The sequence below is a fragment of the Rhinopithecus bieti genome, unplaced genomic scaffold (genome assembly GCF_001698545.2).
Source record: "Rhinopithecus bieti isolate Rb0 unplaced genomic scaffold, ASM169854v2 scaffold_1060, whole genome shotgun sequence".
NCBI lineage: Eukaryota > Metazoa > Chordata > Mammalia > Primates > Cercopithecidae > Rhinopithecus > Rhinopithecus bieti.
The window spans coordinates 1,974,754-1,989,668 of NW_016803381.1; the positions used below are offsets into that span (position 1 = coordinate 1,974,754).

At 35.8% G+C, this 14,915-nt stretch overlaps 1 long non-coding RNA gene across 1 annotated transcript; it reads left to right on the forward strand.

The window, feature by feature from the left end:
* The first annotated feature begins 1,000 nt into the window (after positions 1-1,000).
* LOC108535668 (uncharacterized) lies at positions 1,001-7,947 on the forward strand. The gene is made up of 3 exons (XR_001887289.1): positions 1,001-1,196; positions 6,523-6,632; positions 7,733-7,947. It is a non-coding gene; the product is annotated as an uncharacterized LOC108535668 (long non-coding RNA).
* Positions 7,948-14,915: the final 6,968 nt, after the last annotated feature.

Genomic DNA, 14,915 nt, shown 5'->3' on the forward strand with positions numbered 1-14,915 from the left:
TTCTTAAATAACTCATATATATTTGTTGATATTCTTTATTAGTGGAGACATTATTCTCATATATTCCTTTGCATTTTCGATATGTTTCTCTTGTTTTTTGAACATACTTAAAATTGCTAAAATATAGTATTTATTCTAGAACTTCAACATTTGGACTTCCTCAGGGAAATTTTCTACTTATTAATTTGTCTTATTTATGTATATTGGTCAATTTTTCTTGTTCTTTGCATATCTATAATATAGTTGAAAAATGAGCATTCAAACAATGTAATCTGGTAACTCTATGTGAGGTTTGTTGTTTTGGTTATTTGTTGTTTTCAGCATTTATTGGTTAGTGACTTTTTGAAGTAATACTGTAAAGTCTGTATTCTTTGTTATATGTTGCTACTGAAGTCTTTGCTCATTTACATTAGTTAATAGCTAATGACTAGACAGTAATTTCCTTAGATGCTTGGAACCAATACATCTCCAAGTCTTTGCTGGAGATTATATGTGCATAGTGGGCATACCTTTAACACAGAAGATCAATCTGCAATTCAGCCTTAGCCTTTACTTCATGCTTCCATAGAGCATAATATCAGTCAGAGGTGAGACCTTAAGGCCTTCTCAGGTCTTTTCTGTACACGAGCACAGCTCTTGCCATGCACACAGCCCTACTCATTTGTGTGGCACAGCATATTCTCAATAATATGTCACAAATTTTTGAAATCCTTATGTGATGCAGCATTTTTCTCGGCCTCTTTGCCAGCTGGGGACCTCTAGTCAACAACAATGCCCCTGTCTTCTCACTTGGGCGCACAACCCTGCCCTCCTGAGTCTGGCCGAGTCTGGCTTATACACCAGTTTAGCCCACAGCTGTTCCAGGAGTGCCTCACTCTACTTGTGTTATTTTTTGTACCTGTGGATCTTGAGCTCTTGTCCCATGTCCAAGAAGAATGCGGATATGCTGATGATTCTAGAATGAGGAGGGTGGAGAAGAATTTTACTGAGCGATGGAACAGCTCTCAGTGGAGAGAGGTGGTCTCCTGCCCCCACAGTTGGATAGTTTCTCTCAGTGTGGCTGAGTTTGAGGCTTTTATGGGCTCAGAATAGGGGAGTGTGTGCTGATTGGTTTGAGTATGCAAAGAAAGACTAAAGCAAAGACACCACTCAAAGATGGGGACAGCAGTATAGAAAACCAATTAGGAAAGGAAAGGGTAGGTATATGAAAAATAGGTGAAGGGTGGGGATCAATCAGAGGAAACCATGTCAAATGGGAAGACAGATTCTCAATCATGTCAGCAGATTTCACTTATAACCTGGCTTTCAGGCTTTGAACTGTCTTCAGCTTGGAGGTAGGGCTTCACTGGGGGCCCACCCCTATCTCCCTAGGTATTTGTCTGCCTTCTGCTGCTATCATATGGACATCTTATTTTCAGCTTTTGTTAGTTATTCACTTGGACCAATTGTTATCTTCTGCCTCAGGCAGCCATGATATTAAACAATTCTGCCTGATTTTTTTTTTTTTTTTTTTTTTGACAAAGAGCCCCTAGGAAAAATGCTGTTCATATTGGGTGAACTTAAAGTGAAATCAAACAAAAGACATGTGAGTGAGGTTGTCCAGAGAACCACTTGAAAGGTAAAATAATTACAATTCTCTGGTAATAAGGTTTTGAAGGAGTCTTAAATTCATTATACTCCTTTAGTGGCTGGAGAGAGTGATGTTCTCAACATGATTATAAGTTACTGGTTTTCTTTTTTTTTTTTTCAACTTTTATTTTAGATTCAGGGGTACATGTGCAGGATTTTTACCTGGGTATATTGTGTGATGCTGAGGTTTGGGGTACAAATGATCCATAATCCATGTACTGAGTATAGTACCCAACAGTTAGGTTTTCTTTTTTGAATTCTTGTCCCTCTATCTCTCTCTCCTTTCTAGTAGTCTCCAGTGTCTAATTTGGCTGTCTTTATGTCCATAAAATCCTAATGTTTAGCTTACACACTTAAAACTATAAGTAAAACATGTAGTATTTGTTTTTCTTTTCTTGTGTTAATTTGCTTAGCATAATGGCCTCAGGTTTCATGTTGCTGAAAAAGACATGATTTTGTTTTTTTATGACTGTGTAGCATCCCATGGTGTATATGTACCACATTTTCTTTATCCAGTCCACCATTAATAGGCACCAAGTTGATTCTATGTCTTTGCTGTTGTAAATAGCACAGTGATGAACATAAGAGTGTACATGTCTTTTTGGTAGAATGATCTGGTTTTGTCTGGGTGTGTCCCTGGCAGTGGGATTACCAGATCAAATAGTAGTAAAATGTGAAAAGTTCCCTTGTCTCCCTCGCCAGGTATGTGAAGGGGGAGTGGCTCACCTCTTCAGTGTTCCGCTGCTCAAACCTCTAGGGGAACATACAGATGGGCAGCTTGTGGGCTTCCAACCACATTGTCATTAAAATACAAACAGACAAACAAAAAGCTACAGACCAGTAAGTTTACATAACCTAATCAAGGTCACACGATATATGTAGTTGGCTTGGAAATAGAGCCCATGTTATCTTAATTGGCTCATTGCTCTTTTCTGAAAAATAGTCACTGTAGTGTCTGCTATGTGGTGATGAAGAAAAGCAATCCAAGGTAGATAATTAGTTTATAGATGATGATAAAGGTGGCAGAAATGTCCTTGTTACTAAGTTTAGTGTTGTCTTAAATGCAATTCATGAAATTGAAAACATGTTGTGAAATAACTGTTCTTTACTTTGGCCTGAAACAAAACATTCATAGCAGCAGCAAAGTAGTCAGGTTAGTACCACATGATCCCACTTCCACAAATAATTGATTGAACTGGCACGAATAGCTATCCCAGCTAGAGCAAACTCATATTTTTTCCCAATCAACTGAGAATTGAGGCATTAAAGAATCAGAGGAAAGATCATGTAAAGTTAGGGCAAGAAGTGGTATCATGACAACTAAAACCATGTGTGATATGAACTTACAGAGATTGAAGGCAGGTAAGCATAATTAGAACTGATAAACTGTTAGCTGAGAGAAGAATGAATTAGATCTACAGAAATAACTGGAGGCAGAGAGCTGGAGATGGAGTCTACAATAGCATCCTATTTTCCAGGTGAATTTTTCCACAGACCCAGAAGTGTGAAATTTCTTCTTTTTTGAGGGTTGTTATAAGGACTGTCATTTTGGAATTGGGTTGCACTTATCTGGGATATTACAGCCAGAAGAAATTTGGAAAAATCATAAGATTTGTTTTCAAATTGTTTTGATATCTCTGCTACTACTTCATGATAACTCTCCATGGACTTTGCTAACTCACATTTTGAATAGTCATTACTTTTCCCTCCTGTAAGTGTTTTTGATTTTCCCTACCACTGTTCCAAACAACTCTGTCTTTTATTACTTTCGTTATTTAGGATAAAATTACTCACCTTACTGCCCTTAATTTGCCCTACTTGCTCTCATAGATATTACTGTAAAGTAATGGAAAAACGCAGTAGTCTCTTGAGTCTCCCATACCATTGTAATAAGGGGGAAATATTCAGGATCAACTCTAGAGCTGAGCACTGCATCAAGAATTCATTTTTCTCCATCCCTTGGGAAAACATAATTAAGCTGAGTGACTTGAAAACCTGAACACCACAGGAGTTACTCTTAAGGTTTTAACTTTACCTCTTCATAACTACACTATTGCAAAAGGGGCAGTGAACCTTGACAGAGGTACTAAGCTAAGTAGTTTGTTGAGTAAGATAGATGCAGGAAACATTCTGTGGCAATATGCACAAAAAGTACTTATTTACTAGCCAGGGCTTTTTGTCAGGATAATGAGCCATCACATATCAGTGTAACAGTAGAAAAAATTATATAAATATATACACATAAGGGAGGAGCCCACCCCTCATATTGTCTCATGCCCAGTTTCTGCCTCCAAAGAAAGAAGTAAAAAATAAAAGGCAGAAATGAAATCCACAGACAGACAGCCCAGCACCGCACCCTGGGCCTGGTAGTTAAAGATCGACCCCTGACCTAATTGGTTCTGTTATCTTATAGATTACAGACGTTGTATAGAAATGCACTGTGAGAATCCCTATCTTGTTTTGTTCTGATCTAATTACTGGCTCACACAGCCCCAGTCACGTACCCCTGCTTGCTCAATTAATCACGACCCTCTCACATGCACCCCCTTAGAGTTGTGAGCCCTTAAAAGGTACAGAAATTGGTTACTTGGGGATCTCGGCTCTTGAGACTGAAGTCTTGCCGATGCCCCCGGCCAAATAAACCCCTTCCTTCTGTAACTCGGTGTCTGAGGAGTTTTGTCTGCTGCTCGTCCTGCTACACACACACACACACACACACACACACACACGTGAGTGTGTATACATATATGCAACTAGTTTTAATTGAAACAAATTAAGATATAGAATGTATATTTTATTCATCCCTCACTCTAATATTTTATGTATGTATACACATATATACACACACCCACCACACAGGCCTACATGCAAACACACATATTTAATGTTTAAAAAGTATCCACCACAATCATCCATTCAAATATTATTTTTCTTAGAAAATCCCACTTATCCTGGTTATTAAGAATTGACTTTCCTACTACTATTTTAAGCAAGTATTTTTGTTTCTTGAAAGTCTCCTAAAAAGTTACTATAGATTCACAGTGCTCAATGGCCCAGAGAATGATTGAGCTACCCGGACGACTATATAACTATGTCACTATCTCTGCCCACTTTTCTTAAGGAAATTATACGAGTTAGTATCCACATCTTATTCCCCTATTTAATCAAGGCAAAATTGATCGTGAGACCTTTTTATCCACATCAAAGTGCTGTTAACTCCTACATGTTAGGTACTCTAAGCAGGAAGTACATACCAGGAACAAATTCTAAGTCCTAACCCATGCCCAGATCCCTGCATTAAAACTCACTATTATGCAATAAATGTTTATACCCCCATCCAATTCAAATGTTAAAGCTCTAACCATTAATCTGATGGTATTTTGAGATGAGGTCTTTGGAAGATAATTAGGGTTAGATGAGATCATGAGAGTGAGGCCTTTATGATGGGATTACTGCCTTTACAATAAGACATATCAGAGAGGTTGTTTCCTCTCTTCCCAAGTGAGGAAACAGTGAAGAGGTAGCCAACTGCAATGCAGGAAGAGAGCCCTCACCAGGAACTCTATAGGCTGGCACCTTGATCTTGGACTTCTCAACCTCTAAAACTATAATAAATAAAATTTTCTTCTACTTAAACAACTCAGGCTATGGTATTGTGGTATAGCAGCCAAAGAATATTAATATACTTTCTAAATGTTTTCATTCATTCTGTTCCTGTTATCTTTCTATGGATGATACAGATTCTTAACCTTGAGTGTTTTCTTAGAATTGACCTATGTTTTAGCAATGAGTCTTTTACATTTATTCTAAAATCTAAATTTGCTTCTTTGAATTTGTGACATAAATAAAGCTTTTCATATTTAAATAAATTCTAATCCTAACTCTTCTCAACTAACAATCCCATTGTTACTCTGAATGTTAGTCCTTCTAGAACTATGTTGGACTCTTTCAGGACTCTGTTCAAGTTTTATGATTTTAATGAAGTCTTCCCAAACTACTTTTTTTCTACATTATATATTAAGACCCAAGTACCGCAAGTATATCATTATTGTTCAGGCTCCTGGGTGACCTCAGCCTTGAGTCATTTTAGCCTCATCTTGGTTAGGGTTGACTCACTTTGTCTCCAGGGCATCCTATCTCTTCAGAGGACTCCGAAAAGATGGCCCAGGGATGGTGCTTCTTCACTTGAAAATGCATGTTTCTGGTCCTCATGATCTCCTGCCTGTGTGGTATTTCTTCTTCTCATTTCTCACCATGTGTCATTTTTTAACATAGGCATCCAAATCTTTCTGTCTTACATTTATACCAGAAGACTATGAACTTAATTATCAAGGACTTGTGGTTTTTGTTTTCTGGTTCATTACTAGGTTATTCACAAATTACCATAAGCCTGGGAATGGTTGAATAAAATCAATGCTTGGTATAATATTTTATCCCACTGTTATTTTTGTTTTCTAGATTTTTAGAGCATTTCTGTCTGCCACTGATTTGACAATTATATTTTGTCCTTTATTAGTTGCCTTTTTAAAAATTTGTCTTACTTTTCAAATTGTGAGTCAGAATCTTGAGAGAAGTAATTATGGCCCATACTGTTTTGGATTCTTTTATAATCCTAGCATAATACCTGATACACAGAGCAGTTATTCAGTAAATTATTTTTGAGTTGAGTGTATTGAGATGGGAGAATTTGGCAGTCAAATTTGGCAGTAACAAATAAAGATTTATTACTATATAAGATTATATGGCAGTAATTTAGGAAACTAATACAATTGAGTCACTATTCTTAATGTTTTAGCAAGTTTGCTTCAGTTTACTTTCATCATTATTCAGTATTATTCAGAAACTTAAGAGATATGTTGCCTTCCACTATAATGATACATTTTGTTTCCACAGAATTGAAGCCAAAATATGTGAAATGGATACTGGAGGGCCAGAGTTTATTCATCACAAGTTTGGGTCTAAATATCAGCATTTATTTTTCACACCACCTTCTCTAACTGAAGGTAATTATGACTAGATTTTTATAATATAAGGAATTATATCTAAAGCTGTTCTCCTTGAAGAAAATTTCATCTAAAGTTATGAAGAGTCCCTTTGGAGTAGACTCTCTTCATTTTGCTTTGAAAAGTCATAAAATATTATTGAACAAATAATTACATGGCGTGAACACAGAAGCACATTTAATGATCACTCTTTCCTGACATCTTGCTCCAGAATAGCCATTAAGAGTAAGAAAGACATGCTTTATAAAATGAATTCTACTTTGTAATGGACTTATATTTTCATAATTCTTGAAGAGCAAAGGTAATATTTTGTAAACAGTCCTTTAAAAAGTTAGTTTTGAATTTCAGATTATAATTTTGATTGTAATTTGATTTCAGATTATAATTCATTTATTAACATCAAATTATTAATAAAGATTCAGATCTGATTTTCACCTCTGTTAACAAATGTATTAGTTTTTCACTACCAGACATGTATTTTCAAAGTATATCTACAGCTTTAGAAGCTAATTTAAATAATTCCTTTACATTTTACTGAATCCAAAGATTAGTTTCATGAAATGAACTCACTAATATGAAGTTAAAAAAATACTGGCTCAGCATATTCAGCTCATTTATGTCATCCAGAGGAAAACTGAAAATGATATTAGGGGAATATAGCAGTTCTGAGGTCTCTGTTCTTTCATAAAAGAATAATCCAATTTCTATAATCCTAGAATGTTAGCTTTTGATATCTAAACACCACACACACCACAGAAATAAAAAAATTAACATTTTAAGTGTATTAGCTTATTAGAATGAACATTAGTTTATCTTGTTCATAACAAGAGAAACTAAAAAAAGATTTAATGCAATTCTATATACATTATTGGCTGAAGTATAATTTAGGCTATTTTTATACATGTAGGAGCTGTCATACTAGGATCTGTGTTGGCTGTAGTTTCTGGCCATTTATATGTGAATTCCATGGCTGTGAGTAGATATAAAGCCTTTTAAAGTCTGAGGCATAAACCTTAGAATATTTCCAAATGGTCCAAGATTTTGCATCAAAACAATGGTCTGTGAAATATAATAAATCAAGGTATTTGTTTCTTTATCAGTGACCTCCACTTGAAGTATTTAATACCTAAACCAAGAAGGCATGGTGTTTCCAGAAGAGCTTGGTGTCTCCAAATAGTGGAATCTGAAAGCCAATAGGCTCGTCCTCTTTCTGCTATTGGCTAGATGGTCAAAGAACATCTATTATTCTGCAATTTTCAGAGCAGGTGATCTTGTGGCTCTTATTTCTATCTGTGCTATTAAAACATTAAATGTATAACTTGATTTGTGTGCTGGCTCTATTGGTTACTTGTGTGTGACTCTAGAAAGTATTACTTAAATGTTAAAAATCATTTTCTTCCCTTGTTAAATCTGCATGATAAAAGTAGCATGTTTATGAGATTGAATTTTGGGTTCAAATCTCAAATCTGGCCATTACTTTGCAGCTCTGAAAAACATAGAGAATCCCAAAAAGTTGGTCACAAAAAGTGTTTGTACACTGTCAGATTCTGAGAATCTCTCTAGACTCTGATGCTGATACAGAGATTGTTATACAAAACTGTACAATGATCTTGGAACAACTTCTTGTGTCTGATACAAGAAACTGCTCAAAAAAAGATGCAAACATGTCGAAACACACAGATGCTGAAGATATTTCTGTGAGTCAAATCTGAGGAAATTTAATCATCAAAGGCATCATGCTAGTAAGGGATTATAACACATCAAATAAAACAGGAAAATAAATCTAGAGTAATATAAATTAATAAATGAATAAATTGGAAATTTTATAAAGACAAGATATTTACATAGTTTCATGTGAACTCCTCATAAAATATTTATTAATTACAAAGGAAAAACTTGTGACTTGTGAGTGGTAGTTTGGCAAATAACACCTAAACCTAGTGATTGAAATGATCACTACTACTGGGACAAATCTAAATAGCACACCACCAAATAGGATTCAAAGAGAATATAGCATAAATCCTGTGATATTCTTGCTAAAGAGGGAAAACCTGAATCATATGAAGAAATATTGGACAGATCTAAGTTGAGGAACATTTAATAAAACAATTAGCCTGTGAAGTTCAGATTCATTGGATCATAGAAGTTAAGGAATACTGAAGAATTGTTTGAAGTTGGAAGTGACTAAAGAAACTTGAAACTAAATGGAGCACATGATTCTGAATTAAATTATCTGGCTTTAAAAGACATTGAAAAATTTGGAATGAATTTTGAATCTTAGATAGTAACATGTCGATATATATTGCCTAACTTGATGGTTGTATTAAGGTTGACTAGTAGAATATAGCATTTTATATAAAATATATAGAAAAGGATTTTTACTGATAGAGTATTAGGTATACAACATACTTTCAATGATTCATAAATAGAATAGTGCTATATTTGCAATCTATTTTGTACATTTGAGAAGGTTTTAAAACAAAACTTCCAATTATTTTATTATGAACTTTAAAAAAGTGTCTTCCCTTGTAACAAATATATGCCTTTTATTTAAAAAAAAACTTCAAATATATATATTTGAAAATCTCATTTATAGACATCATTTCTATATACTACATATTATTATATGTAAATATTTATAAAAATATAAATCATCTTATATATGCCAAGATAATTTAAAACACAACAGTCTCATTGTTTTAACATTGTTAGATAGAAAGAGGGATGTAAAAATTTATTTTTAAATGGTGAGAACCATATCTAGATATATCACAGTAAATTTCATATCACTTAAGACAAGGAGAACATTTTTAAAAGAAGTCAGAGGAAAAGATATCTTTTGATTAGGGATTAGATTAACACAGACCCCTAAACAGTAACACTGTAAGGAAGAGAAGAGAAACAATCCTAATTAGGTGTATCTTATAAAGGATGATAGAAAATATAGCCCAATCTAGCAAATTAAACTGTAAACCAGGTAGGTAAATCTGAAAATACAGTAACTGTATGAAAAAATATATATCTAATTGTTTTGTGATTTATATGGTTTGGTTCTGTGTCCTCACCCAAATATCATGTTGACTTTAATCCCCATTATTGGGGGAGAGACCTGGTGGTAGGTGATTGGAACATGGGGATGGATTTCCCCTTTGCTGTTCTCATAATAGTGAGTGAGTTCTCACAGGATCTGATTTTCTAAAACTGTGTAGCATTTCTCCTTTTCTCTGTCTCTTTCCGGCCATGTGAAGATGTGCTTGCTTCCCCTTCACCTCATATCATGATTGCAAATTTCCTGAGCCCTCCCTACCCAGGCCTCCTGTACAGCCTGGGGAACCATGAATCAATTAAACCTTTTTTATTTATAAATTACCCAGTCTCCAGTAGTTCTTTATAGCGGGGTGAGAATGGACTAATACAAAAAATTGGTACCAAAAAAGTGTGGCATTACTATAAAGACACCTGAAAATATGGAATCAACTTTAGAACCAGGTAATAGGTAGAGCTGGAACATTTTGTAGGGCTCAGTAGACACAAAGATGAAGGAAGATTTAGAACTTCCTAGAAATTTGTATGTTTATGACCAAAATGCTGATAGTGATAAGGACAGTGAAGTCCAGGCTGATGAGGCTTCAGTTGGATATGAGGAACCTATTGGGAACTGGAGTAAAATTCACTCTTGCTATGCTTTTGCAAAGAGACTGGTGGCACTGTGGTCCTCTTCTAGGGATTTGTAGAACTTTGAACTTGAGAGAGATGATATAGGGTATCCGGCAGAAGAAATTTCTGAGCAGCAAAGCATTCAGCAATTAGCCTTGCTACTTCTAACAGCTTATACTTATATGCAATTGCAAAGAGATGGTCTAAAATTGAAACTTACATATAAAAGGGAAACAGAGCATAAAAGCTTGGAAAATGTGCAGCCTGATCATGTGGTGGAAAATAAAAACTCATTTTCTCGGGAGGAATTCGAGGCTGCAGAAATTTGCGTATGTAAAGAGGGGCCAGATATTAGTAGCCCAGACAACGGGGAAAATACCTCCAGGCATTTCAGATACCTTTGTTTTAGCCCTTCCCATGACAGGCCTGGAGACCTAGAAGAGAAAATTTGCTTCATAGGCCAAGCCCAGAGCCTTGCTGCTCTGTGCAGCCTTGGGACATGGTGCCCTGCATCCCAGCCACTCCAGCTCCAGTGGTGGCTAAAAGAGGCCAAGGTACAGTTTGAGCTATTTCTTCAGAGGGAACAAACCCCAAGCCTTGACAGCTTCCACATGGTTTTGGGCCTATGGGTATGCAGAGGCAAGAGTTGAGGCTTGGGTGCCTCTGGCTAGATTTCAAAAGATGTAAAAATGCCTGGATGTCTAGGCAGGAGTTTGTTGCAGGGGTAGAGCCCTCATGTAAAACTTCCTACTAGGGCTGTGCAAAGGGTAAATGTGGCAGTAAAGGCCCCACACAGAGTCCCCACCAGGTCACTGCCTAGTGGAGCTATGAGAAGAGGGCCGCCATTCTCCAGACCCCAGAATGGTAGACCCACTGACTGATTGCACTGTGTGCCTGGAAAAGCTGCAGGCACTCAACACCAGCCTGCAAGAGCAGCCGTGCAGGCTGTATCCCACAGAGCCACAGGGGTGGGGATGCCCAAGGCCTTGGGAGCCCACCTCTTGCATCAGCCTGACCTGGACGTGAGACAAGGAGTCAAGGCAGATTATTTTCAAGCTTTAAGATTTCATGACTGCCTTGCTGGCTTTCAGAGTTGCATGGGGACTGTAGTCCCTTTGTTTTGACAAATTCATCACTTTTGGAATGGGAGCATTTACCCAATGTCTTTCCCCCATTGTACCTTGAAAGTAACTAACTTGCCTTTGATTTTACAGGCTTGTATGTGGAAGGTACTTATCTTGTCTCAAATGAGACTTAGGACTTGGACTTTTTGAGTTAATGCCAGAGTAAGTTAAGACTTTGGGGGATTATTGGGAAGGCGTGATTGATTTTGAACGGTGAGAAGCCATGAGGTTTGGAAGGGGCCAAAGGCAGAATGATATGACTTGGCTTTGTGTCCCCACCCAGATCTCATGTCGAATTGCAATCCCCAGTGTTTGGGGAGGAACCTGGGGGAGGTGATTGAATCATGGGGGCAGATTTATTCTTTGTTGTTCTCATGATAGTAAGTTATCATGAGATCTTGGTGTTTAGAAGTGTGTAACACTCCCCACTCTGCTGTGTCTCCTTCTGGCCATGTGAAGATGTGCTTGCTTCCCCTTTGCCATATGCCATGATTGTAGGTTTCCTGAGGCTTCCCCAGCAATGCCTCCTGTATAGCCTGTGGAACTGTGAGTCAATGAAACTTCTTTCTTTATAAATTACACAGTCTCAGATAGTTTTTTTCTAGCAGGGTGTGAATAGGTTAATACAGTGATAACAATTAATATAACAAAAATATAGGGGCAAAATTGCAAAATGTCACAATTTCAAGATTTAATTTACTTTTCTTATATTTATGAATTATTTTCTGAAGCATAAATTAATATAAATCAGGCTTTAAAATTCCATCACTGAATAGGTCTTTTATTCTTGATTGTTAACTTAGAATCTGTTTGTGTGCCTGGTACTGCTACATATTTGGTTTCAATTTTCTAAGACATAATTAATAAACATTATTTATTGCTTCTCATTTTAACTGTGTGTAATGTGAGATAGGAAGAAATAATGTTGTAGTTTCTTAGTTAACTTTTACTTTCTACTAATTATTTTACTACGTGTATCTTTTCTAAATTCTCTTTTCTTCCTTTTAAATTTCAAGGCAATTTACATGTGTCATAACATCAACTTTTGTAAGTATTACCAAATGTGTACTTATTATTAAAGGTAAAATTTAAAAAATCATATTGAGGCATTTTTTCTAGAGGCTTTAATATTATTGTAGGCCTTATATTGCATGAATTATAGAATTCTTAAAGCAATTTGATGGTAAAATGTATAACTTAAAACAAAATAGACTGCATTTAATTTTGTTCCCAAAAGTATGCTAAATTAAACAGATTATATATATTCTGCAGATTGTTTTCTATTTGAAATATCATTTGGTATGTTTGGAAAGGGGAAAGCATGATATTTCAAGAGAAGGACTGCACAGGAAGTTTTCTCTCTTTTAAATTATTTAAGCAACTTTCAAATTCGGTGCAATCATAAGGCGTTTACAAAGAACCTCAAATGCATTAAGAGCTCATTGAGTGGTTAGATTGCATAGTGGTTGCAAATTAAGCAACTTGAAAGCCATGTTTAATCCTCTAGAGCATCATGAAGAGAAATTGAACAAATATGCACTTTCCAAATAATCCCCTAGTGACCCAAAATGTTAAATGTGAGGTTTCATGAAGGAAGAAAATTGTATACTCACTTTCAGTTCAGCAATTATTTTACTCAAAAATTTGTAATGTAAATGGAAGGTTTTGTTTACATATAAAATGCAAATTATATATTATTTACATTACTACATTATGTAAATACCAGGATCCAGGAAACTATTACAGAAAGTGAATGCCTTTTAATCACTAAAGACATAAAATAAAACTATGGACCAATTATTTTTTCCATGTACAAAAAGACAGAATAATTCAGAATTATCTCAAAAGAAGTAAGAAGTATTCTAAACAGGCCACAAAATTCAGAATTCACTGCTAAACAAAATTATACATTATTCTCAAAAATTCATATTACAGTGCTAACTTGATATTGGTGAACAGTAAGTACTAGTGAATATTAGACTAAAAACACTTTCTAACAATTCAAGTCTCATGATACTGAAATGGGCTTTCTTACCTGAAAATCAGTTTTATCTCCCAGAAAGTAAAGAAGGAATATGTAATCACCCTCCAGAGAAACTGAAAGGAAGAGAATTATACATGTTAGTGCTCATATTTTGTTGTTCGAAGAGGGGAAGCCAGTGTATGTGTTTCCAGGAAGGGAGGCTACTGTATGAGTTTATTAGTAAGGATATTTTATCTCACAGATAATGTAATCATAGAAAATGTATTTTAGATAGTCCTTTATTTCTTTTTTTTTTTCATAAATTCAGAAATGATTAATTTGGTTATCACTAAGGAGTCTCAGGATGATGTTTCAAACACATGCATGTTATTTTTCATATTATTTATTTATTTTATTTTCGAGACAGAGTCTCGCTCTGTTGCCCAGGCTGGAGTGCAGTGGCATGATCTTGGCTCAGTGAAACCTCTGCCTTCCAGGTTCAAGCAATTTTCTTGCCTCAGCCTCCTGAGTAGCTGGAATTATAGGCACCCATTAAAAACAATTGACTGAGAGTTATTAAAAGTATTACACTCTGCTAATTATCCCTCAAATCCATTTTACTAGTCTGCTTTTTTAGTAAAAAGTTTGATTGTAGAAGAGGAACTCACCAAATAGCTGGAAACCTCTTTTCTTAACTTTCATGTGGTTTCTGACTAAGGTCTGTTTTGTCACTGTGAGGGCAAGAATATGAACAACTTCTGGACGACATCCTAATGAGTACTAACTTGTGCTCTACTTTCTCTATATTGTCCCACAGTCCAGACAGCAAAAATTGTGGGTATGATTCCACTACAGCAATGCAGGCAAGGAACATTGGGGGATAGCAGAAAAGAAGATAGAAGAAATTCCGAGTTTTATTACTCATTGCCTTTTTTGTAGTTTTCTTACTACAATAGATTTATCTGTGATTTAACCCAGTGGCTTTGTATGTGTTGGTATGTGAAGACTATTTAAAGAGTATTCAAGCATGGACAGATTTAAGGAAATTAATTTTCAACCCTTTAAGCTTCCAAATATACTCTTTAAAAACATGATTTACCTGAGAATGTGTTTGAATTACCAAGAGCTCTTCTTCAGTTTTGCAAAAGAAAAGCACATCCTATCAGCATCCCTGCTCTTAGGTCAGTGTGAATCTCTTGCTATAGAAACCCCCATGGTATCAGTATAAAATTGGGAAGTTTTCTTTAGTGATTGATAAAGAAACCATAAACTCACAGGACTTCCTGTACTCCCTTGCCATAACCATAATTAAGTACCACGAATAAATGGAGAAATCTAGATTCAAACTCAGCCAGTTAGTACTAGTGCCTATTGTCTTAATCACAGGACAAGGACTCTAAAAAGGCAAGTCTCAAAGACAAAGCCATTACACACAAAACTCTGCTCACTGATACTCTGTACTCTGGTTCTGAGCCCCATCAACAATCATCCTCAAGGTGCAAAGGCTGATTTGGGTGAGGCAGGAAGAGTATTAATTGA